Source organism: Orcinus orca, chromosome 11 (assembly GCF_937001465.1).
Source record: "Orcinus orca chromosome 11, mOrcOrc1.1, whole genome shotgun sequence".
Lineage (NCBI taxonomy): Eukaryota > Metazoa > Chordata > Mammalia > Artiodactyla > Delphinidae > Orcinus > Orcinus orca.
The window spans coordinates 11,354,118-11,378,905 of NC_064569.1; the positions used below are offsets into that span (position 1 = coordinate 11,354,118).

Consider the following 24,788-nt stretch of genomic DNA (forward strand, 5'->3'; position numbering starts at 1 on the left):
GTTGAGTAGCTACTGTCTCCTTCAGATAGGGCCTACTCCACACAGCTGGTCCTCTTCATTGATTCTGGGCCCCTGAGAGCTGTTCCTTTTCAATCCCTATTCTACTTACTTGACAGATTGTTGGCAACCTTTAATATCTAAAATACAGCTTCTCATCCAGAAGAAAGTAAACATAAGTAAAATCTAACCTACTTCACTTGGTAGGAGAGAGAGCGTATATAAAGTCAGCTTACTCTTTAGAAGATACGGCACATTGCTAACGTTTTTCTTGTCCTGATTTTTATATTAGAGTACCATTGGTGGCTGATTGAAGGAGATCCAGTGACATCAGGAAAAACTGACAATTGGTTGAAAGTGAGGCGATTAAAAAAATACAAACTAGAAACATACAAGTTCCTTGAGGTCTTTTAATGTGATAATAAATTCTCATTTCTTTACATGTTATCACTATTAAAGACATCACTATTTGTTGACTTGATGTTCATAGTGATGATATTGAATAAAAAAATGTTAAATTATATTCAAGATGTGCAGTTTCCTGAACAGGTAAATGAAATGAGCTTTATAAAAGATTTTTGCCTAAATTGATTGAGCTAAGAAACTTTAGCACTTAAAATGAGTAAGTTCCTAAAAGAAAGTGTTCTTAACTGCACTAGACTAGATAATTTCAGAGGCTGTTATTTTTGTTAAAATATCACTTCTGTTTACAAAACATTGACCATCTCAACTACGTGAAGACTACCTTCATGATCCGTGAAACGTTGGCAGTGTATAATAATGATCTGATTTAAATTTGAATTCCACATTTTCCAGAGTAAAAGCCAGCTTCTTAGCATTCATGTAATACCATGACATAGGTAACTCTAGGGAAGTGCTAAAAGAAATTTACTCATTTTTGGAAAATGGCTTTCAAATTAGAGAGAAAGCTTTAGCGAAAATTGAAACACCGGTTAACTTGCATAGGAAACACTGATGGGCTCCCCTGTTTTCCACTTCTTACACTCCCGAAAGAGAAAGTGATTTGGGAGAAAGCTTAAAGTTTATTCAAAGAAGGGATTTTAAATAAATTGCTCAGGTTAGAACTTTCACTAAGTGTTCTCATTAGTAATTTGTAACAGTCTGTTATTGGACATTAATGTGTGAATATGGAGATGATGAAAATAGTGCTTATTGACTCAACAAATCTTTGAGTTTAATGAAGGAGGGAGTTTTCTTTGAGTTTAATGAAGGGGGGAGTTTAACACCAGAGAAAAGAGTTGCTTCTGCATCTTCCTGAGGGCTTCTACCTTCCCTGCTGAAGTAAACCAGGCACTGCTGCCCAGTGGAGTCATCTGACTGGCGTTTCTTTTGCTGACATACAAGTATCATCGCATGCAAAGTGGAAAGTATTAGTATAGAAGTGATAGTTCTGGTGCTGCTAGTGAGTAGTTGTATAGTTTGGATAAATTATTTAAGCTCTTAATGCCATTCTGTGACCATTAAACAAGGGAGGTGGTTAGACTACAGGGAAGAACACGAACTTTGGAGTCAAGGTGAATTCATGTTCTTCCACTCACTACTTAGAAGTTTATATGAAAAGCGTATAATAGTGCTCAAAGTATAATGGCTATTTACAGTAAGTGCTCAATAGGTCTTATGCATTATTTTTTATGGGATGAGGCTAGTTGCTTATTTTCAGAACTTTAGCTTTCTTATCTTTAAAATGGGAATAAAGTACCATACAGAGTTGATACTGGGATTTAAATGGGCATAACAAAGTACCTAGTGTATGTGTGATACAAATTAAGTGTGAGTAAGATTGGTTATTCTTCCTCACAAGGTTTCCTCCAGCACAGATTTTTTTTCTCTGTTTCTTTTTTCAATCATTATGAAATTGGGGGGGAAATCTGGGGTACTGGATACTTTAGAAAAGGATCTTTAGGGAGAGGGGATTGTTAGGGACCTGGCTGATAATACAGTAAAAATGCCCGAGAGCAAGGTGTTTAAATCTCAAATTGAAGACTTTAAAGAACCTAAAGGGGACAAAACAAGCATTCTTATTTGTGCTAGGGCAGCATGATAGAGTGAGAACAAAAGTGGACTGTGAATTGATCAATTGATTCAACAGATTTAACAAATATTTATTATGCCCCTGTTATTTGCCAGACACTGTTTTGATTGCAGTCACACAATATCCCTTGCCCTCAAGGAGTTTACATTGGGGCAGGGAAAAAAGGAAGAGAGAAATAAATATGAGATGCTTAACATGCTGAGAGATTGAGAATGCTGGGGGTAGGATGGGATAAGTAGTGCCTAGGTGAGCCCTACTCAGAATGTGTTCTGTGGATCAGTTCAAGGTCAGTTCTCATCAGTTCATCTGTTCCTGGTTCTCCAGTAGATAACTGAAATTAAGAGTGTCTAGAAAAAAAAAAGTGTCTAGAAATTTCACATCAGTCTAATAAAATAATTTTATATCAGATCAAATAAGAAAAAGGCTTAATTTATATGCCTTTTTTTCCCCAAATAATTCATTTTCATTGTATTTTACAAGAATATTGGTATGTAATGGATTGGAAATAAAACATTGGGTCTTTACCATTGTTAGTTTGAGAAACGCTCAGCTAGATTGGTAACTTCCATTGTTGGCACTTAAGCAGGCTGTAGAGAATTTGAGCTTCTTATGATTAATTCATTGTGAGGGGATTGTTTAACTTATTTGACTTTCAAAAACAGTATCTAAATACTTGTTATTAACATATTTTCTGATGGACTAAAGGATTTTAGGTCCTTTGATTTTAAAGTACTTTTATTCAAATAGTTGGGTGTATAAAGTAGAAAGAGAGAAGGAGGAAGCAAAATTAAAAATGGAAGGAATACAATACTTAGATGATTTCCAGCTCTGAGATTTTATGATCAATTGTTGTTTTGGTATAAGACCTTTCCTCCCACAAAGTGTTGCTTATACAGGGTCTACTATGTGAAGTTACACCGTCTTATTATGCATTTGTCCCTGTACCTTCATCTGCCGCTGGTGGGGGCACAGATCCTAAGAAGAGAGTATAGTTGTTTGAGGAAATCTACTACTGCTTATCAAAGATAATGTGGGTAACATTTAAGATTATCCACATATTAGAAGTCCACCAATTCCTGTTGATATGTAACTTTATCATTCCCCTATCTAGGGCCTTATTATCCTTATTGTGTAATAGGGATAATTTAAGACCTATGTTTTAAGACAGCTGAAAATAAGATTAAAAAATAAGGAACATATTTTGGATAACCCCTAGTTAGAGTATTAAATACTTTTCATTTTGTTACCATTTTAGATGTGGCACTAAACTAGTTTCGCATTTATTATTTGAAAATGAAATTTAATATATTTAAACTCAATAAAGTAGTGGAAAAATAGAAGTGGAGGTATAGAACTATTTATTAGTAGGTCATAAAGTAACTGTAAAAAAATTTTAAACAGAGGACTTTCATAGATAATGATTCAACTCTTGCCCAGTCAGATCTGGCCAATTAAAACAATACACAAATGATTTAGGTTCAAAAAAGAATATGCCACACAAAATATGTTCTTGTGTAGATATTTGTAATATAACATGCCTGAGTTTTGATATTCAGTGCATGCTTTAGTAGTATTAACTAGTGGTAAATATGTTGAATTATTTAAACATCACAACAGTGATACCTGAAGATGTATTGTCCTGTTATATTTGGTGAAACATAAAGCAATTTGGTTCTAAGAACACATCTATTTAATGATCATTTACTATTTTAGTGATTAGTTAAATTTGAAAGGCAGCTGTAGAGTAGAATGAGGACAGCTTTTAGCTAATATGAATTATAGTTTATATTTTTAATGATTGTTAAAAATAGCGGTCATTGGATTTATGTAATTATATTGGCCCATGCCACAAATAAACTAAGGCTTTTGAATATCTCTGGGGGTTAAAAATATTTTTGGTGGGGTGGAGGTGGGATTTCAGTTATATAAGAGCTACAAGTTGATTTTTTCTTATTACCTGGATTTTAATCATATTAATAAATAGATAACTAGATATATTCTAGAACCAGTCAGTGCCTGTTGGGGAACGAATGGGGGAGGGTTTACTCAGCAGTATTCTTCTTTAGTTTGGTCATGAAATGAGGACTGCTTTATGTAAATTGTTCTTTCTGGCGCCAGCTAGCTGTAACTGCAGTCTGGCTGTACTAGGGCAGCAAATAATATGTGTCATGGATTTTCTGTTTGGAATGTATAAGAATGCAGCCTTTTGGACTGAAAGAGCAGAGTTGATGCATTAGAATAGGAATACTGAGACCTGAACAATTGCCAGTGAATATGTGGAATAGTAAGAAGCTATAAGCCTTTTAAGTTTCTATTCTGCTTTTACAGATTCATGCCTATTGATACTATTGGGTAATATGTGGGAGGTACCTAACTGCACACAGTTGCTGCAGACCTAATAGTTGGCAGCATAGAAAGCCATACAAAAGAATTCTGATTCTAGGCATCTTCACTTGCAACAGTCCTTTGGAAGATGTATGTTGAGTGTTCTGTGAGCTTCATTGACACGCTGTCTGATGTCTTCTGGCTTTTGTGGCTGATGGGATGTTTGCTGCACAAACTACATAACAGATGTGAACCACTGTTTGAAAGGAATTTTAATATGTAGCCAATCTACTGTATTCCTATTATTATTATTATTTTTAATGAATATGTACCAAAAGAGGAATTCAGGCTCAAAAAGGCTGATCTAGAAATCTGCATTAGCTTTTAATGCTTATACAGATGAACTGAGTAGCAGTGGTTAACAGAAGAGGAAATCTTTTTCACAGTATCAAGCTGCCCACAGGTAAGAGATTCAGGTCCTTTTTCTGTGATAACCCTTCTGCCTCCCCTCCCTCCTCAGGCCTTACATCTGTCTCTCACCTTTGGGAAGTTTTTCTTTGTTTTAGTTTTAGTAATACCAGGATTACTAGATTGTTTAATGTTAATTTTCAGGAGATTCTGAATGTCATATTTGGATTTGATTTTTAAAAAAATATTATTTTCACCTTCTCTAATTTTCCTCGGGTTCGAATTGAAATTAACAGTGGGTGTCATATGTGAACATTACTCATGCATACAATATATTCACATTACATAGAAATCAGTTTTAGGTCTCTCATCATTATAGTCCTGTTACTGTGTTCTCCGTTGTAGTGACACCAACTGGTACATACGGAGTGATGACATTTTGTAACCTTACTAAACTATAAAGTTTTAGTTTAAATGTACCCCTTTGACTTCATCAAAATCAGAATGCTTATGTTTTTACAAGGGGCTCATTGGCATACATTAGATAATGTGTATTTATATATATATATATATATATAACATGGTCAAGTTTTCTCTACCACCCTCATTGTTTCCATTTCCACATATTTAAATGTATCACCATTTTACAAAGTGAATTTAAGAATTTAAAACTAACATGAGTGTATTAATTAGAAATTCCATTGAATCTAATATTTTATTTCTTAAGGTAGGTGACAGGTACATAGGCATTTGTTATATTATTCTTTTTTTGTATGTCTGAAAAATTGCATACAAAAAAATCTCATTGAAATAAACTATATAAAATAAAGAATATATAATTGTTACTGTAAAGATATGAAGATTTATGTTTATAAAGAAATGCATACTGACATCAGTATGGCCAATGATAAAATATATTACTGATTGATCTAATAATAATTTTAGGGGGATGAGAGTGGGGAGGTGAGGAAGTTGGATGAAATGAAGGATGGTAGTTTAGAGGCTACCACTCTAGTGGTAGTTTAGAGAGGCTAGTTTAGAGAAGTGGAGGAAATGAATTAGATTAGGCAGTTCTCTGCCTTTGCCTTCTGGGAGTTAAATAGCAGGTTCTTTCTGCAAACTGAAAGTGTTAGTTTTAGGTGGGACTTCAGTTCTCTAGATTCTGAAAGGTAGCTCATCATTTGTTACTACTGTGTAGTTGAGTACTTAAAAAAAACTAGAGGCCAGCTGTGATAGAAGGCACACTCATGTTTCAGGGGCATGAACTATTTCCTGTCGCCCTTTGACAATATTGCTTGGGATTTTTAAAATGATTGTTTTAGTGTATGTTCTGTTGAAGTATAAAAATGTATGTTTGTGGGTGTATTTCCTCTAAGTAAACAAATTCACTAGGATTGGAGAAATGCTGATAGTAGAAATATATCAATTTCGATTAATGTGCTTGAGGTTGGATGGAAGAATGAGGTTGGATGTGTTCTCCTGGTGTGGAGAGCATGGTTGGGAAATATTTTCAGACTTTTCTTGAGCCATTGTTTAGGAGAATATTGGGCTGGGAAGATGGTGGAGATAGACTGACTGGTTTATATATATAGGTAAAGAGGCAAGGAGTTGTCAGACCAAAAAACAGAGGAATTTATTGATTGGTATTAGAGTTGGGGGTTATGGAAGAGAAAGATGATGGAAAGTAAGACAGAGGAGTATTCTGTCTATAGAGAAATAAACCTAAAAGGAAGCAGGTAAGACACAAAAATAAAGGCCATGAGCATAAGGATGTGTAATCTTTGAGACTGCTGAGGTTGAGTGTGCGTGATCCAAAAATCTGGGGGTTAAAATTTGCATTTTTAGTTTTTGTGTTCCTCTTAGGCAACAAAATTTATTTAGCAAGCAGTGTAGACTTATGAAATCTTCAAAGTGAAATGGGCCTAAGTGATCTAGTAGTTCTAACATCACACTTTGCATGGGAGTCTACTGTTTGGTATTTCTGACAGGTAATTATCTAGTTTCTGCGTCAACCTTTCTAATGACAGAAGAGAGAGGCTCTAATGTCTTAAGGCAGTTCCTTCTTTTGTTGGATATCTGAAAAAAAATTAACATTTGCAGATTTTGAGACAAAATTGGCCTTTCATTGTTTTGTTCCTGCCCTCTACCTTGTGTCTGTCTCTTTCTCTGTGTATCTATCTTTTTTACATGACAGATCTGCACTATTTAAAGAAAGCCATTAAAATTCCCTTGTGTTTTCTAGGCTAAATATCCTCTGTTTTCCAACGTTTCCTCATACACTACATTGTTCTAGGTCCTTCTTTAGCCTGGTCATCCACTTGTTTATCCTGCTGTTCTTAAAAGTCTCTCTTTATCTGTGATGCTCATAAGTAAATGTATTACTAAAAAATATCCCTTTCCTCTGACTGTGTACTTCTGTTCTGCAGTTTAACTTTGCATTGACATTTTTGGCAGCCTCCTCCCACTGTTGAATTTTACTGAGTTTGCGGTAAGTTAAAATCCCTCAGTCTTTTTCATGTATTCCATTGATAACATTTAATATACTTAAATATTTGAACCAAGAGTATTACCTTATATTTGTAGCTATATTTTCTTCATGATTTCTAGTATTGTTTATTATGCTTTCTTTAGATTCTCCTTGCTATATTTTCCCCTTTTTAGTAGTCTTTTCAAAGAACTGGCTTTTGGGTTCATTGATTGCTTGCTGTTTTATTGAGTTTCCCATGATAATTTTCCATTTTTATTGTAATTACTTGTTTTGGGTTTATAACTTTTACTAGCGTTTTTGAGTTTGTGCTTTTTTATTAATACGTGCATTTAAGGTTTTCTCCGGAGTATCATTTTAGTTGAATTCCCTGGGTTGTATTTTGTTAATACTTTGTCGTTTTTATTATTTTTACCACTGATTTCCTCCTTAATCCAAAGTTGTTTTGTTTTTCTTTTTTTTTTTTTAATTTATAAGGAGATAACTTTCCCTCCCATTTCATTATTGTTTATCTAAATGTATTATGTTATGGCCCAAGAATGTGGCCTTGTGGGAATTTTTGGGGGGGGGTGGTCTTGGAATTTATGATTTCCTTGTCACCACATGCACAGTCAATATTAATGTATGTTGGTTTTGTTCATAAAAAATTCATATTCTGGGTTTTTTGATATACAATTCTATTTATTTTTCTGTTTTTCTAGCATGTTAATTGAGAAATGCATTTTTTAATATTACTTTTGTTTTTATCTGTAGATTTTAGAAAAAGGTGTGTCTTTGTGGATTTATTAGTCTTTTCCTGAATTTTTAAAAACGTGTTTTTTCTTTATGTTATTCAAAGCGATATTATTTAGATACATCAAAGATAATGTTTCTAGTGGATTGTACCATTTATTAATTAGAAATACCTTTTTTGTCCCATTACTTGATCTTCAATTTGAACTTTTTTTTTTAATATGTTACATATAGGCTTTATATGTATACTTAACTTTTTTTTTTGTATTTTTGGTTAGCATTTGCCTCATGTATCATTTTTCACCTCTTAGTTCTCAACGTTTTATGCTCTTTTAAGGTATGTCTCTTTTTTATAGCACATATTTGATGATATTTATATTTTACCCAGCTTGAAACCTAAGTTATTTTTAGATGATAGTTTTTTAAATTTTTGTGCCATATTCCACAATCTCTAAGTCCATTAACTCCCATTTTGTAATTATCTTGGATTTTGATTCCAGAATATTTGTTTTAAAGATGGTGGGTCCTCAGTTATTTCAGTCTGCCCATGAGTTTTACTTGTTTTATGGAGCATTGCTGTTTCCCTTATCTGAGTTTCTTCCTAGGGCCTTTTGCTGTCTTGAGTCTGTAGTATATCTTTATATAATTATGTTAGCAATAATCTGTTTCCTCAGACTTTGCTCAGAAGTAATACCTTTAGTTTTTCTATCCTTGTTGATTTTCTGGCAATAGGATTCTAGGCTAAAAATAACTTTTCCCCTGAACTTTGAGGATATTGTTGTTTCTTTTAGCATTCAGTATTGCTGATGACAAGTCTGATGTCAGTTTAATTCTTATTCCTTTGTAGTTAAAAATGATTTTTAAAAAAATTCTAAGATATTAGTATTTATTCATATTGTTTTTCTGAAATCTTAACACAGTATGTCTAAGTGTTAAAAACTTTTTTTTTTCTTATTTTAATTTAGTCTGTTTTGGTAATTAGTAGGCCTTTTCTATGGAAAACTTTTTTTTGGGAGGGGGGATCTGTGAATTTTTTTCTTCTCTCCTTTTTTTCTCAGTTCTTTTTTTCTATAAATCCTCTTTGGTGAAAGTTGTTGCTTCTGGGTGTATCCCCTATGCCTCCTTTCTTTCTGTTTTTCCTTTGTATAATCCTTACCCACCCCCCCACCCTGAATTTTTAATTGATTGTACTCATTTTTGTGTTTGAGTTTTCCTATTTTATGTTGAGTAGATGCTGACCCAAGTGATTGTGAAGGAGGTGGTACTTGCTGCTCATGGCATATGCTGGGAATTTGTGTTTTGAATGGTAGCCTTCCTTCCCTGTCTCTTCTGGGTTTGTGTGAGTCACTACCCTTTCCACATTCATAAATGTCACTGCTGCCCTGGTTTAGCATTAGCATTAAAGAGATTGGGGGAAGTGGAATGAGCTTAACTGTTAAGATAAAAATCACATGAATGTGTTTTCATTTTAAAATTGAAACTGATATAGCAAGTCTAAGTGAAAGTCTATATATTCTACTGTCTTCTCCCTAAGTGAACTGCTGTAACTAGTTTGGCATTTATCCTTCCAGACTTTGAAATATCACTTGAGATATTTCAGAGATTATATATTGAGATATATAAATGTTTAGAAATATATTATTTTGCATTTTAAAACATAATTGCATAAAAACTGGAAACACTTATTGACTACTTATATGTCTGAGAACTTTCTACTTACATTCTCATTTAATCCCCATAACATTTTTATGAGGACAGGCATTATAATAGTCTCAATTTCGTAGATGAGGATACTGAGGCAAGGAGAGAATAAGTATCTTGGACAGGTAACTTCACAAGGAAGTGATCATACCATATTCAAAGAGGTATGTCTGGCTTCAGTGTTTGTACTGTTAAGTACTGTGAATTCTGTAGCTGCTTGTGCACTTAATATTCATGCCTTTAAAAGAGATCTACCACATTCTTTACTTTTCTTAGCGTTCTTTATTCTTTTTTTTTTTTTTTTTTTTGCGGTACGTGGGCCTCTCACTGTTGTGGCCTCTCCCACTGCGGAGCACAGGCTCCGGATGCGCAGGCCCAGCGCATGGCTCACGGGCCCAGCCATTCTGTGGCATGTGGACCTTCCCGGACCGGGGCATGAACCCGTGTCCCTTGCATCGGCAAGTGGACTCTCAACCACTGCGCCACCAGGGAAGCCCAGTGTTCTTTATTCTTTACTGTGGATGCTGAAGTTTTTTTTTTTTTTTTTTAACTATTAGTGATGGCTGTTAAATTTGATTGTTTGCTAGTACAGTGCAGCAGTAGGTATCCTGATACATTACCTTTTTAAAACATATTATTAGTGTATTTAAGATACATCTCAAAGTGTCTTTGGTGTGTCAAAGTGATGCACAGTTCCTGCTTATTTGCCCCTGAAAATAGTTATGACAGTGAAGTCTTCTACCAGCAGTGTATGGTGCTACTCATTGCTGTACATTACTGCTAACAATAAGTAGTTGCCAATCTGATGTAAAAAAAAAAAAAAATGTATTTTCTTTTTGTTTTGTCTTTCCCTGATTATTTTGAAGTTGAACATTTTTTCTAACTTATTTTAATGAGTTACTTGTTTGATTCTTTTTTTACTTTTCTTTTGATTTTTTTGTCCTTTTTATTCACTAATAGATGTTCTTTTTTATTCTGGGAACTAATTCCATACCACTATGCTTTTTTTTTTTTTTTTTAAACTGGGAGCGGCTCCTCTGTCGCTGCGGCTGTGCAGTAGACCCGCCTCCCAACCCAAGCCCCGGCTATTCGGTGGCGCAGCCTGGAGCTGGCCACCTGCAGCCCACCAGCATGTGCGAGGCACCCTGACTGAGTGCAGTGCCCGGTGTGCACGGAAGATCTGAAGATCTGAAGATCAGCAGATCAGCACTCACAGAAGACAGGGCGAGCAGAGAGGGAAGGAAGGTCCAGCTGGGAAGGGCTGGAGTGCAACCCCACTATGTTTTTTATCTTTCACGTATTTCTCAAAACGTGTGGTTACTTGTAGTACTTTTCTGTGCCTTTGATATTTTTCTACATTGAGTCATATACCCAACATAGTTCTAATATTTCACATATTTTCATAGCTTCATGAATCTTTTTCTTATATGTTAATGTTTCTAGATACCTTTTTTTCTTGCTGTTCTGAATTAAATGTTTTCTTCTTTATATCTTTTTTGTTTGAGCTCTTACTGCTTTGGTCAGGATTTCTAGAACAATAAATGTGTGAATATAGTATTACACTTTTGTTTTTGCCTTTAGTGGAAATGCCTATGGTGTTTTACTACTAAATGTGAAGTTTCCTGTTGGTTTGAAGTAGCCACTATCAGCTAAAGGAGCAGTCTTTATGTTCTTAATTTTCATTTTTATCAGTAAATGAGTCTTGAAACATATTCAGTGCCTTTTTAGGTTCTGTTGAAAAATGACAGTTAATTTTTAGGTTGTTAATACATTTCTGAATATGCTTAAGTTTTTAATTATTAGAGGTGTTTAAAATGGAAAAACAGTGCAGTTTGGGGTAGAAAATTTCTCATTTAGTATTTAACCAGGCCTACAGGGATAGAGTACTTTGATGAGAATGTATAGTTTTTTGTCTCTGGGCCTTCAAGATCTAGCGTAGGAAGTCTCAGTCATTTTCCTACAGACTGGGGCTATTCTTTGCACAGTATATTATTGAGTCAGTTGTTATGCCATTAACAGTGAGGTGGCTAATCACATGTCTTCTGTTCTCCAGTAGAATAGCTTCAGACTCTTTATTCCAACATTTAAAAGATGATAAAAAATTTCCTAGAGAAATATAACAAATATTTGAAAATACCAAAATAAGGTCTTTGATTCTGAATTTGTGAACCCTTGAAAAGAGCTTGGTGGTGTATTGCATTTATCATTGTATTTCTTTGAGCTTTTTTTTATCCCCCACCTCCTTTTTTTTTTCCCTTTCTTTCCTTTCTTCTTTTTTAAATTCTGGAGGCTCTAGGCTCAGTTAAATATTTTAATGTGGCAGACAGCCAGATTTCCAGTAGCCCTGAACTCAGCATGTTGCTGTTTCTAAGCAACTACTTGTGAAGTCTTGTGGATGTAACTAACTGAATTATAAATAGGGTTATGAGCAGAAGTGCAATTGAAATTGAGATTGGTAAGAAAGGCATACTCTTTTTTTCCCTCCCATTTAAATTTGAGTTATTCTTTATGCAGAGTCAGTTTTTAGAAATCTGGCTCATAAAACTTGGGTGTACTAACCCTATCAGGAAGACAGTAAGGGCTCTGTAGAGGTTTATTTGTAATCACACATCTGAAAGCCTTTTTTTGATTATTAGGATTGAATAGTCTATACTGGACAGATGGCAGTTAGTGGAAAATAGAGTACTTCTCCTAAGTTTCATGGTCATTCATGTGGAAAGATGACCACACATAGTATTACTGCCTATATTTTTTTCCCACATTTATGTTAAAATCTACATGTTGTAACACTTAAATTTTGGCTATATTTTTATACTTTTAATCACATTGTTTCTTTAGTGTCTTAAAAATTGTCCTTTAATAGTGACCATATAGACATTTGATAAATGCATGAATACACCAAGCTATCTTCGCCATTTCTCAGTAGAGCAGTGGACTTTAGAGTGGAATTTATTAAAATTTTATTTAAGAATCAAAATATAAGTATTCTCTCAGGTCTTCTAATTTGTTTTCCATTTATTCCAGATGGAAAACTTTAGACCTAAAGATTTTAAATGATTTGCCTAACCCAAATCTCTCCAATCTGCGTTTTTTCTGCATTATTCTCTTACCGATACAGATCTAACAGCTTTTTTTTTTTTGCATTCATGTTTCATCAGTTTATACGAAGTTTAATTGTATTCTGTAATTTAAATTAGAAACATACAACTGAATTCGGTAACAAGCACAACTAATATGAACAGATTTAGATGAGAGTAGAAGAACATGAGATCTCAGTATGCTTGTGGTTATCAATTGTATGTTCATAGAATGTGTGGAAAACATCAGCTCATTTGGTCTGATGGTTAAGAGGAGAGAGACTAAGAGAGTTTCCAAAGTATAGTGTTTTTTGGTCAGATCTGCAGATTTTTTTAGGTTCTGAAAGAGGAAACAAAGTGATAATCCTTGGTTTTGGGTAAAGGAACTCTGTATTTTCTTAAAATACATCACAAACTTTTGATAGTAGCTTCTGATAGCCCAACCTGTATTAACTCAGCTTTTTAGGAACATTTGCCTGAAGCAAGTAGATTATATTCTCACGTGTTGTTTGCCAGAAAGATTTCAGACTAGGAACGTAATTTTTCTTTTTTTGCTCCCTGGGGGGGGGTGGGGGGGGTGCTGGTCCATTCTGAGTTGTATGCCCAGGAGAGATCTTGTTATCAAAAGCATAACTTTTTTTTTCTGAAATTCTCACTGAAGAAAGATACAGATTGGCAGATAAGATCAGCTCAAAAAGTTGTGGTAAATAGAATTTTAGTTAGAGCTGCAAAGGGATAACATACTAGCAATATTGCTTTGCTACAGAAGAGAAAAATTATAGGTACAAAGAAGAATTTGAGTTTCCTCTGGGATATGAAAGAAGATTAGGTTTCTTCTTTTAGTTTAGTTATATTTGTTATTAAAGTTAGACTTCTGTACCCATAGGCTAGGGCCACAAGAACATCTGGTTCTCAGCTGACATTTTAAATTCCTGTGGGTTGTTGGAGGGGAGGGTCTACAGATGGGGCAGAGAATGGAGAGATGGAGGGTGATGTTTCTGGAACACATCTAAACTTGTCCAGGGCATTTTAGTTGCTGTACTAATTTTTAACACTAAGGTGCCATTGATTATTCAATCCCCCCCAAAATTCCTATTGGTGTGTGATAAAATGTTTACTTTGAATAATATTCTGCAAACCTCATGCTTTTTCTGTTCTCTTGAAATGAAACTGGCTAGTGTAAGTAAAAATAAAAAGTATTATAACTGCTTTAAATAATACCTAAGAAAATATGAAGTGCTGAGATGTATATCTAAAGGGATATTTGACTTACATATCTGGAATTATAAAATACTTTTTCCCACTTGTTGTGCCTTGTATCAAATTTTGACCCATTTGTTATATTCTCCCCCACTAATTGTAACTCATAGGTTAATTCATACTGCTTTCCTTTGTGATGAGGATCATAGTTTATTTGTTCAGATAAGTAAACAAGATCTATGTACATATAAATTTAAGTTATCTTAAAGATGTGAATACAGTTGTAGTTAGATCTGTATATCCAAGTCACGTGAATACAACGTTAAGAAAAGTGAAGACAATAAGCTGTTACTTTTCATTCAGACGAATGTTTAAAATAATAGTATTTATGTTTTTAAAAAGGCATGGTTAAACTTAATTTTAAAATCTACCTATCTTTAAATGTCTAGATTAAAAGGATATACTGCTCAATAGATTGCTCATTTGATGTTTCTTCATCCTTCACAGAAGCTCTTTTTGTTACTTAAAACTGTTCTGCGTTCTTATATGTTTTAGAGACATTGTTTCTAAGCTTTATTAAAATAAGTCCTTTACATGTAATTTTCATAATGAACTTTTTAAGAGTTTCCTAGTATCAAATATATGAATTCATTTTTTGACCAAAGAAAACATTTTAAAGTTAATTTACTACATCACTAAAACATACTGATGGAGGGTTTGATGTAAGAAATGTATAGAACATGAAATTTGATAAATAGCATTTGTTTTAATATGGTTTGATTGTCTAACCAGCCTTTCATTTCAGCAGCTATAATTTAAATTTTTGAAATTAAAAAGTTCTTTTTCCTTTTCTCTTTACTTTCTTTTTGTTTATTTACTTTTAAATTTGGTCATTCCTCAGTAGCCCATAATCTTCATAGTTATTACATTAGACTGCACATTGTTTGCCATCTTTAGGAATTAAAATTTCTCCAAAGTAAATTTGTTATGTACAAGGAAACATGCATACTAAGCATACTTAGGTTGGAAAGTTAGAATGATGAAAAACATTCTTTTATTTGGGTGACAGAATAAGAAAAGTCAAGTGTTGTCAACTTTAATATTATCCCACATTAGACAAAATTGAAAAACCAAAGATAGCAGTATTTTACAGATTATATATTTACATGTTTAACTTTTACTTGACATATACAATAAGATGGTTTGTTTTCCTCACTGACAGGAATTGTTTTAGTTTGATTGAGGAAACAATTATTGAATGTCTACCATATGGAAGACACTACTGTATGTTGGAACAAGTTTGTGTCAAAAATAAATAAGGCATAATCCCCACCCTATTTAGAGATCTACTTTGATAAATTATTTAATCTTTGTATTTTTAATACACAGTAAATAGTCTTTTACCCTTAAGTAAGATTCTCAAATGATTGCAGGGGAAAAGTGATAGGAAAAAATGCAGTGGTGTTCAGATTTGAGAGATTTTTAGAGGTTTAGAGATGTAAGAACTATGATTAAAGTGCTTAATTTTTCTCCTGACAAAAGAATGCTTAAATATATATGTACATGCACACACATATGTATATAAGTAAAATAATATGGATAATGGCATGTAACTTGAAAGTGGCCCATTAATTTAGCTTAGCATTCATTTTTCTTTAACTGCCACTTAGTAAGAAAAAGTTGCAAGTTTAATATTCTAGATGATGAAATGCAAGGTGCATCTTTTTTCCCCAAGAAAGTAAAGGTTTTTTGCTGGTGGTTTTGCTCTTATAGTCACATCTATTCTGGGATTCATACTAGCATATTGTTTCTATTTTTAGGCTGTTGCCGGGCAGATTAAAAATTTCTCCCCTTATGATTGCCCAATTTCTAGCTTTCTGATTGGTTACATGAACCTGCTTTCTTTAGCCAACCACAGTGACTATGCAAATTGTATTTCAGTTTCTGTTGCAGTGAGAGAACTGATAAGATGGCTGCAGGGGTTTTCCTTTGGGGTATGTTTATTATTTTAGAGGATTTTCATCATTATGTAGTAATAAGCAAAAGTAGATTTCTTTCAAAACGGTATTTTAGTTTTTGAAATGTAAAATCAACTATCTAAACAAGATTTATGAGCCTTGAAAAATGTCTCTCATGTCAGATTAGATTAATTTTAATGGTGCTATGTATTGCACCCTGTCAGAGGCAGCATTTTGTGTAAGTAGGCATATGTTACTTTTTGTTAGTAAATAAGCATTCTGACTCCTCAAAGGAAGGTTGACCTTTGTATGTAAACCTGCTGTATTTGAACATGCCAGCATGTTAGTTTGCAATTCTGTCAGAAATATTCTAGATTACTACCTTTGCTTTATAAAGAATAATTTAGTTTTTTCGCTTAAGAATTATTTTTGATTTTAGTTGTATGTATATAGCCTATTATTCTTTTAGTCAGTATTTACTAAGTGTATACTATATGCCAGACACTGTGTAGCTCATAAATATTATTCCAGGTTACTTACTTTATTTTTTGTTCTTTTGTTAAATGACCTCTGAAGTACGTCATAATGATACCAGCATATTTTAAGATGTTTTCTGACAACGAAGCTTGGGCACTTAAAATGTATTAATCTTATACTAAATACATGATGAGATGTGCCAAAGTGTTTCATTAAACATAGGTATTTCAGTCAATTTATACTAATTATTTCTTTTTTAAAAAAATTGAAGTATAGTTGACTTACAATTTTATATATTTCAGGTATAAAACATTCGATATTATATGTTGCACACCAAAGTTATTACAATATTATTGACTGTATTCTCTGTGCTGTGACATTACTTCCCTGTGACTTATTTATTTTATAACTTGTAGTTTGTACCTCTTGATCCCTTTCACCTGTTTTACCCATCCCCCCATTACCTCCCCTAATAATTATTTCTAGAAAGATACATGTAAAGTACTGGTAAATACAGTGGCAAGACACTTCATATTGAATAAAGACAGTATTGATAAAATGTGACAAAGCTTTATGTAACTCCAGAAAGTTCAGTAAGTATACCTCATTTATAAATATTATCATTAATTACATGTAAGACCTTTTGATTATAGTGCCAGTTTATAATAAAAGGGAATGCTCCTGCTTCACTTAAGACTTCCTAGTCCTTTTGGTAAAGATGGTTAATTGCATTTTCCGTGTGTGGAAGACTTTATTCGTATATGTACCTGGAGTGTTCATTTGCACCATGCTCAGTACTGTTTTTGTTGATAAAATTTGTTTTGTTCGTTTATCTTATATGAGTGTCTCATGCTCATTATTACCATCCTGTGAGATAAACATCATAGAATTATGTCCCATTTAGGAAAGGGAAAAAAAGTAATTGGCTTATCTAAGATGAACATGTGGAGAACAAGATTGCTGTTATTTTCTGGATATTGCCCTTTATCACTAGTATAATTACACGTATACTTGTTGGCCTAGAAATGTAAATTCCCTGAAGTAGGAACCGGTACTCAGTTCTTTTGGTATAGTTGTTTTGTCCATCATGAAAGTGTGACTCAGTAAAAGTCATAGGTTAAAAATAAATTAAAAAATACTCAACTCTAGTTTGCTATTTTAAAAAAACAGGTTTATTGAGATGTAATTCACATACCATACAATTCACCCGTTTAAAGTATATAACTCAGTGGTTTTTGAAATATTCATACACTTGTGCAACCATCACCACAATTAATTTTAGAACATTTTTATTACATTATAAAGAAATCCTGTACGCTTTAGCAGCCATTCCTCATTTCTTCCCCAACCCTCAACCCTAGCTAAGGCTTTGCCTTGAATCAGTAGATCAGTTTCGAGAGTAGTGACATGTTAATATGAAGACTTTTGATTCAAGAGGTTAAGTTATCTTTCTGCTTATTTAGGTCTTCTTTAATTTCTTCAATGTTTTGTAGTTTTTTAGAGTATTAAGTTTTGTACATTTTATTAAATTTATTATTTTTGATGCTATTGTAAATGGAATTGTTTTCTTAATTTCATTCTTAAATTGTTCATTGCAAGTATATACAAATACAACAGATTTTTATATTTTATTTTATTTTTTTGTGGTATGCGGGCCTCTCACTGCTGTGGCCTCTCCCGTTGCGGAGCACAGGCTCCGGACGCGCAGGCTCAGCGGCCACGGCTCACGGGCCCAGCCGCTCCACGGCATGTGGGATCTTCCCAGACTGGGGCACGAACCTGTGTCCCTTGCATCAGCAGGTGGACTCTCAGCCACTGCACCACCAGGGAAGCCCTACAACAGATTTTTTAATATCTTGATCTTATATCTTGCAACCTTCTAGACTCATTTACTGGTTCTAATACAATTTTTAGTGGATTCCTTAGGATTTTCTATGTACAGGATTTTATCATCTGCAAGTTGAGGTAGTTTCACTTTTTTGTTTTCAAGGTGCATGAACTTTATTTCGTTTTCTTGCCTAATTGTCCTGGCTAGAACCTCTAGTCAGTGCCAAATAGAAGCGGTAAGAGCAGACATTTTGTCTTGTTTTTGATCTTAGGGTGAAGGCTTTCTTTCACTATCAAGTATGATGTTAGCTGTGGGTTTTTCTTAGATGCTCTGTATCAGATTGAGGAAACTCTCTGGTTTGTTGAGTGAGTTCTGTTGTTATTTGCTTGGATGACTTAATGAAAAGTTACTTTTAAAAAGATACTTGAATGTTTAAGAACCTCTTGGTAATCCTGTTGGAGCTAATATATGAACCAGTCTGCAGGGTGGTTAAATTGAGTGTGTACTGTCAGAACTCATTACTGTGTGGATGGGCCTTAGCAATTATATCAAATGACTCTTCCATTTCAAAGAGATAGAGAAGAAAATTGTGGCAAATACAGTATAGTTTATCGCTTAGCATTTTGAACGCTAGAACACTCCCTGGTTGCAAAATTTAAAGGATGAAATGCATAAGAAATGTTCATATGCAATGGAGACAACTCCATGCTGAAATTGGGTGTCTGTTGACCTTATTAAGTTAATTATTATCTGTGTAATGAGATGAATGATAGCAGCGTGGTTACTGATGTATTAATTCAGATGTAAAGTTGAATTTGTATAACTTGTCACATAAATAAATGGGAAAAGAATATGCCTTGGTTTAGGGCTTGACATATAATTACCCCTTGATAAATGTCAGTTCCTTTTATCCCTTTAAGGTGTGTTGTTTCATTAATGAAAAGGGGAATTTATAGAAAAAGTATAAGGTATGCCTGGGACTAATAAACATCAAATTCAAGAGTATGCTTATCTTTGTGTTAAGGAGTTGGGGATGGGGAAGGAGGAGCATGCTATCTGGTAGTGTTACACAGAGGGCTTTGTTTTTAATTTATCTGGATAATGTATACACATGTGTTCATTATATCAGACTTTATATCTTGCATGTTCACTGTATTTCATAATGAAAAATTAATTATAAAAGAGCATCAGTATAGCTAGACATTAGTAAAATAATACAAAATTTGAGCTAGAATCAAACTTAGCACCCATCTGGTCTAACCTCAGTTTTACAGTTGAGCGACGTGAAATCTAGAGAGTTTGGGTGATTTATCCTATGACAACTGTTATGGTAATGCTGGAACATGGAGTAGATTCAGTTTTGTTAGTTTAGAAATCTTTGTTGTGCTAAGCTTTTATAATTATGTATTTTTGAGGTGTGGTAGATTATATAGCTCACTGTTATTCTTGTTCTGGTAAGATTATATATCCCTGCCTTTGCCATGTGACATGAAGTCTTTCCCCATGAGAGCTTTTTTCTTCTCTACCCTCTTAATGTCTAACTTGGCTTTAGCCAAATGGAATGTGAGTGAAAGTAGTGCTTATGTCTAAGAAAGTAAGTACTATGTCTAAGAAAAAGCTTTAAAACCATTGTATACTGTATGGTTCTGTCATTGTGGATTTTCTCTCTGCCACAAGACCTAGAATTGCAGGGGGTGGGGGAACAGTTGCTGCTCCTTCAGCCTATGACTTAGAATGAAGAAGAATCTTAGTTATTAGCCAATAAAAATTTTTTTTTCATACTGCATTATCACCTAGTGAAAGCTGACTGACACAGCAAGTAAGCTCTCCGTTCTTTCAACTTAGGTTGGGTCAATAAGAAAAGTAAAAGCTATTTCCTGGCATTTGAAGGATTTACATCTTTCAACTTGTCCTAAATCATTCTGGGTGTTGTAATTCACCCAGGTAAAGTGTGAAAAATTTTGGACAAGTGGTTCTTAAATTCCTGAGGAAATAAAATACATGGCCTTCTGTAACTTTACTCATTGCTGGTGGAATTTGGTGAGTGAGATAAGCTAGTGGGTAGGGCTCTGATGGATAACTGGCTAATTTTCTAAGGGGGTGTAATTTGGTAAGTGTGTTCTAAAATTGCATTTGTTGGATCAGGTCAATTAATTTGACTTTGCCTATATAACAGAATGATCCCCAGAATGCACTTGGAGAAGTGATTTTAAGGTATCTTGCATTTTTTCATGTAGACTACCTTAGAATTTCTCAAAAGATCAATATCAGTGAATGCAACAAGTTAGACTGTAGTGACCATTCTGGTTTGATGTGCATAACCAATATTGATTTGCTCGTGCTTTGTCCAAGGAATTGTTGGTAAAGCAAACTCCCTGTTTCCTAGGGGATATTCCATTACATATTTTTATATCATTAGCTTGATGACAGGCAGAAGGGGTTGTTTGTTGTGTCAGATATTATGAACATTCAATACTTTACTGAATTTGTGAGTATTAGGTAAGGAACAGATTTCACCAATTAATGTTTTTTAAAGTGTGGTAGGATAGCTATTGACAGTGTTTTTATGCATGTGAGAGAAGAACCATAGCATAGTAGAAATGAAGAATTGTGAACTATAAGGGACTCTGGATCCTCAAGTAAATATTGCCAGTGCTTTGTGAGTGGCTGGGAGAGAGAAGTTTGGAAACAAGATGAAAATATTTGCGGGATTTTTAACAGAAGTAGTGATTTTGTTTCACTACAGTTTTAGAAAAATAATTATTGACAGAGATGACAAGATATCCAGTATTTAAGAGAAAAACTTAGGAAGTCTGTATACTAAATTTGAGCAGATAAGTATCAAGAGGACGAATCACTGCACTAGCAGTTTCACCAGTCTTCATTAATGGGCAGTAAACATACGCAGATTATTAACATTTGCTGTGCAACACACTGATTATTCTTTATGGTTTTATTGCCAGGACTATTGCAGAATTCTCAAGTAAAATTTAGGAGTGCAAAGTAAAATCACACAGCTCTCAACTGACAATGGGATTCTCAAAGAACTCAGTAGCAGAGCCTCTACAGAGGCTAGGAATCCTCAGCATAAAGTGATTCTTTAGGAGTAAGCCATTATTAGTCAAGCCTATTGACTAATATTTATTTAAGCCATTTAACAAACTCAGATCTGAATAAAAATTATTTTCAGCACCCCATTATTCAGAATAATGTTATACTAATGTCAGTTAACAGCATGAATTTAATTGGAGTAACTGTGTCAAAGATAGAAGTGTCAAGTCCACTTAAGTAGCTTTGCTTAACATTTTGAAAATTTTTGCTAAAGTTTTATTTTTAAATACACTTCATCAAGTATCCATACTTTGAATTAACATAGTGTTTATGTGTGTGCGCGCGTTTTGATCCAACAGTCCTGGTACATTGTTAGTTAAGGCAGTTCTTGGAAAGCAGTAGTATAGATCCTTGTTTATTTACTCAGAAAAACCCCACCATAGTCCTGTTATTGAAGCAAAGAATCTGGGGGTATATTACGAATATGTGTCAGTTTCATCATTCACCTTTAATTTCACACTGTTTGGATTCTTGGTAGAGCACTTGCCCTCATCTGCTTCCCTTGTTGCCGGGCAAGGTACGTGATGCTGATGTCTGATTGGTTTAGGCAACTACGGCTTTGAGCCAATCAGACAGTGAATTTCAGTTCTCTCACAGGACTGAAGCATTCAAGCAGCTGCTGATTTATTTTTCCTATGGGGAGACTATATAAACTAAGAGTATGGCTGCAGCAAGCTCCCTCTTGGGTGTGTTTGAAAAATTACAGGGTTTATCTGTAATTGAAGGAGAAAAACGTGAGGTTTATTTAAAAAACTTGTTTATTACTAAGAAAATTTTATAGGTAGTAAATTTGAGAAAAAAATTCTGATGACAGATTTCCTGTTTTTATTTTATAATTTTACATTTAAAGGACTGTAGAATGATGTAATATAGGAAAAATTTGCCTTTAGTTTACATGAGTATTTACTATGTAATATACACATTTGCTTTATTTCTTCAAAAGGGGAGAGCTCATAACCTTTTTGTAACCTGCTGCCAAGGGCAGTTAAGGAGAAAATAATGTAGTAATTGTACTTACAACACTTAATACAGGTTATCAAGAATCACATTTTAATTTCATTAGATGAATCAAACTAAATCAGTTCAGTGCAGTAGACAACAAAACACTTTATAATGCTATCCATAGTAAACCTTTTTTGGGTCCAGAACACAATTAATTTTTGGAATTGGAAATCTGTAACAATAGAGGTAGGTGAGTGTGAAAATAATCTTGTTAGTTGTTTGGATTTAAGGTTTTGCTGGATTTTTAGTATAAATGTTTTATAAACATTAAGGACTATGGAATTTTAAAAAGAAATTTACATTTGAATTTTGCAGATTCTAACCCATTGTGTAGAAAAGTATGTTCTTGTTATGCATTGTCCATGTTTGACTGATTCCCCAGGTAGGGAATGGATTTATATTTCTGGAAACATTCTTTAAATGAAAATAAATAAGATTTATACCTTTTATCTTATTTTAATTTATTTATATGATATATTTAATATATATTATGGACTTAGAATTCTTTGCAATTATGTTCTAGATTACTTTTATCAGACAAAGAACCTCACTGAAGTGTTGTGAATCCAGGTTTTAACTATGTTTTTCTGACCTTATTGTCTGTCTCCTGTTGCTGGGCAGGAATCAGAATGCTGGCTACTGATTGGCTGAGTTTGTGACCAGCTCTTGAATAGCCACTTAAATTCTTGAGCTTTTTGAGCAGGCAGATTGTAGGCTAAGACATTGCAGCTTTTGGTAATACTTCTTTTTGTTGTTTCATAGCTATAATCTCTTTGCTAGAAAGAAGAGTGTGAAGGGAGTGGGTGGAGGGGGATGAAGCAGAATAGAAAATAATGGTTTCACTTAAAGAAGAAGAGGCTCATTGGGCTTTACTTAAAAATAATTTACACAAATTTCAAAAAAAAATTCCAAGCCATAGAGACTTATTTGCAGGTAACACATCCTTCTTGGTTATTTAAATATAAATTCCTTAAGTAAAGGTGAAATCCTTGTTAATGCTGTAGAAAAAGATTCTTTTTTTTTATAGTGATAGTATTTCCCTAGAGTTCTTGAATCTGAATATATAGAGTAAGGACCTAAAAGCACTTTTTTCTTACTGTCTTTCTCATGAAAAAATGTTTTCAGGAGAAAGTAGTTCATCACGTTTTACACATTTACTTCTAGATATGGCAGACATTTTCTGCTGTAAAATATAAATGCTTTTTCCTGTGAAAATAAATTACAGTCTTGTGAGAGCTTCATGATTCTAGTGTTGCCACCTAAAAAAGTAGTATTTCTTTTGTCAAATAGTTTTGTGAATGGCGTCTCAGTTCCAGATGATAGTATTTAAAATGATCTTTAGAAATGTTTTGTTCCGGTACTACAGTCATGGAGACTTGTTTTCAGGTAAACACACCCTTCTCTAATGTGTATCTTTCTTAAATATACATTGCTCATGCGAAATAGATTTTTAAAAACTTAACTGCTGATTGGTTTGCATAGATATGGCTGAACTAGTTTGAACTGGTTGTTCATGCTACGGTTGTTCATGCTACCTCCTTATTGCTTTGTCTGTTATTCATTATACTTAGAACCCATAAAAAATCTTGTAAATGGCTGTAGTGTGCACCCTTGTGGGTATAGGTGGTAGTTATTCTGTAATTCTTTGTATAGGTAGTCCTTTAGTGTACTAAAGGAATTGAATGGCAGTTTTGTTGATAAAACCAGCTTGCTTCGATAACATTTATTTTTATTAAATGTTACTTGGTGGTGGCTATTAACATTGAACGTGATGTTTGCGTGTTGGATTTTCTAATTCATATACAAAAAATCCCAGAAGTATTTAAGAGAAATTTGTTTCGGATTCTCTAGTTTATGCCTAAAGCCATTGTGAATATACATAGACAATTATGATAATAACATTTATTGAGTGCTTACTACCTTCTAGGTGCTTAATGTATAGAATCTCATTTAATCATTATTACAACCTCTATGTCAGGTACTGATATTCCCTTTTTAAGGTGGCTGAAACTAAACATTGAAAGGCTAGGTAACTTGCCGTCTGTCACATAGTATATCGGAGAGCTAGAATTCAAATCCATGTTTCTGTTTGCAGAGTTCATGTTCTTAATGGGATTACTAAAAATTATGAAAATATACTTCTTTTTAAAAAGAGGAGTGTTTGCTTTTACTGCAACTGGCAATAACGGCCACTTCTGCATAATGGTTGAGAAATGTGGCTGTTATGAGGTCAAAGTCCCAAAGAATTGCAGTTCAGTATTTGAAAATATTTAAAGGGTAACCATACTCCTTGTACTGTAAATTTAATCCTTTTGTATGTTTGGAGTCAGCAAGGAAAAGTGACTAAAAAATTTGCATTGTATCTTTGCAGAAAATTTTTCAGTTAGTGTGAGTTTCAAATGGATGGTAGATGGGAAAAATTTTGAAGTTTAAA

The 24,788-nt window shown here is 33.8% G+C and overlaps 1 protein-coding gene across 4 annotated transcripts in view; it reads left to right on the forward strand.

Moving 5' to 3' along the window:
* ATF7IP (activating transcription factor 7 interacting protein) overlaps window positions 1-24,788 on the forward strand; it is a 127,940-nt gene that overhangs the window by 22,103 nt on the left and 81,049 nt on the right. The window contains exon 1 of one of the 4 annotated variants that reach the window (XM_033408148.2): window positions 23,639-23,740. The exons of the other annotated variants lie outside the window; for them this stretch is intronic. The gene's annotated coding sequence lies outside the window, so the exon portion shown is untranslated. Of the gene's footprint in view, window positions 1-23,638; window positions 23,741-24,788 lie in introns of those variants that run through there. 4 annotated transcript variants of the gene reach the window in all.